Here is a 2,765-nt window from a genome sequence, read left to right on the forward strand (position 1 = left end):
TGTGGGATCTGCAGGAGAAGCGATGGAAAAATTCTAAATTACCCACAGAAATCTTCCAAGGTTTTTTTTTTGTTTTGGTTTGGTTTGGTTTGGTTTTTTTAAACTCAGAATGAAAACAACATTCTGTGCCTACTCAAGTGATTTAAAAATGAAGCCCCCCATTTTGTTGGTGAAATAATTGTTTTGTTTTGTTTTTTAATTTAAATGTAGAAACAAATTTTAATTTCAACTATATATGAATTTATTATTTATGTCAATTTTAAATATTGATTGAAATAATAATCTCCTTTCTGGTTTCTTTCATCTTTCAGTGTCATACAGTTTTCAATCTGGACTAAAACTCAAAAGAGAAAATCTGTGATAGTTTCACCACGTTATGCTGGCAACCAGGACTGAAAGCCTGTGTAGCAGTGCAGGTCTTTTTTAGCTGACCTGGGTTAGCCTATGTGTATTTTGGGATGGAGGCAAGAAGGGTTATAGATTTGGTTACAGAAATAGAGAGAGGTAGGGACAAAGGCAGAAAGCAAAAGTGAACCATACTTACTCTACTTATCACCATGTCGACTTCACGTGATCTAGTAGAACCAATGCTATTTCTGTGTCATTTTTGCATGCACAAAAGAATAATACAGGACCCCTGTTCTTATAAAATTTGGTAGAGATCGAGATCTTAAGAGAAATACCAGACTTTGTGATACTTCTCATGCTTGTCAATCAGTTCTCATGAGAACATTGTTCTAGATTTCTGAACCAGCAAACTTCTCCTGTTATGTAAATATCTCTCACATGTAATCCATCTGTATGCAGCCCTTTGGTCCTTGCAGTTTCAGGTGGACTCAGCTTGCAAAATTTTACACTCATTTCTGGATTGTTTGGAGTTCAGGATTCTGTTGATCTACAGGGGGAGCTCAGCAGTGAGCAGTTTTCTTAGTATGTACTTAGTGTTCTAAGATTTGGAGAGAGTTAGTGTTTTGCAGTAGTATGAATGTTTGAAGGGATTTTTGCAAATAGAGGGTGGTTCATCTAAGATACGGCTAATAGGCTGATGATTAGGTTCTACGTCCTTCCCTGGGAATGTAGGAGATACTGGTTAGCTGACCTTGATCCTCCCAGTTGACTGTGCTAACCAGTGGACTGCTCTTTTGGAGATGAGTATATATAGAAGATTGAATCAACAGACAGGAAAAGTAAGGAACTTAATGCCTCTAAATGTTAGGGAAATTATTTGCAATGGAATTACAGCTTGATTTAAAATCAGAACTAGATTGTTGGGCTCTTCTGATCTCTGTATTGGTCTGTTTCCTTTCTACAACATCTCTCAGACATAGAAACTGTTCCAGAAAAGAAAAAGGTTCTTTGTTTTTTTTTCTTTATCAAAACTGGTCAATTCCCAAGAAAACTTTCTATGAATTGGCATACATGACTGAAGAACTACTTTGCTGAAAAATTACCAACACTTCTAAATTGTGGCTTAGAAATTCCTCTATTTTAAGGGCCAATTTAATTTGCTAAGGAGAAAGAAAAAGACAGTGTTGGAATGCCAAGGGAGGTTTTTTAAAACTCTTCCAGGATGTTTATCTAGATCTTTATTTTAAGACAACTAGAATCATAGGTTCATCTATTTTGGTTCACCTTTTGTATAATACAGGAAGAAGTGCCAATGCAAGGAGCTTTGTGTTACTGAGATTTCAATCCATTGTATGCTGATTCAGGTGGCCATGTGAGATAGATACCTAGATTATTAGATCCTTTCCTTGCTTATTACTCCCTGGGATCCCTGCGCAGGATTTTTTCAAGTATAGATTTCACTAGGATCTAAATAAAAGTATGTGCCTTTTCTCTGTATGCTAAATATACATATATTTATTGTATGCCACTGTTTTTCTGTATGATGCTGCGTAAGTCACTTCTTTCCTCAGTGCTTCAACCCCCTGCCTGTGTAGTAAGTATTGCTGTCTAACAATGTTTTGCAGTGCTAACTCCTGCAACATTTGCAAGCTCTTCATGTTCTGTAGTGATGTTGCTAAATACAACCACAGATAGATGGGGAAGGAACAGATTTACAGGGGGGAAAGGGCATCAAACCCTCCCACTACTAGGACCGCAGAGGCATGCCCTGTCAGTCATATGGCAATTTTGTGTCTGCATCCCTGTAGACCTGCCAATCAAGATGGCAGTTGTTTTGGTACAAATATGTGTCCTTCTGCATCACTGAGTCTTGCTCCCTGCTGTCCCTGTCTCCTGTGTTACCCACTCCTGGCTTCATTATACTTCCTTCCGTACTAGATCACATTCAAGTGCTCTGTGGCAGTTGTGCAGGGGCATACAGCCTTGGAAGGAGTGCTGCTCTTTGGCAAAGAGCACTTTTACATCTGCGAGTGCTTTGTGTTATCCCCTCTGGAAGAAGTTTACTGTACACGTCACTGCTTGTCCAGGTGAGTCATTCTTTCCTCCCAGTGATCTGCTTGGTTAACTTCAGTATTGGCACATGATTACCTAGAATTTGGACAGAATTTGGGGGGATTTCAAGAGGGATATTAGCAAAGTGAGAAGTTTGCCATCCTTTCCATCTCTTCACAGAATTGTGTAACACAACTAACATAGGTGTCTCCAACAGATGGAGATGGTGGGCAGTCTTAACACATACATTGCTGTTTTCCAATTCTTTTAAAGTGTTGCTAATGTTTCTTTTTGACTGGCTCCCATCTTTTATTCATATGGAACAGTCATTACTAGAGACTTTAGCTTCATTGTCTCAAGTTTTT

This window comes from Pterocles gutturalis, unplaced genomic scaffold (assembly GCF_000699245.1).
Source record: "Pterocles gutturalis isolate BGI_N339 unplaced genomic scaffold, ASM69924v1 scaffold51923, whole genome shotgun sequence".
In the NCBI taxonomy this organism is placed as follows: Eukaryota; Metazoa; Chordata; class Aves; order Pterocliformes; family Pteroclidae; genus Pterocles; species Pterocles gutturalis.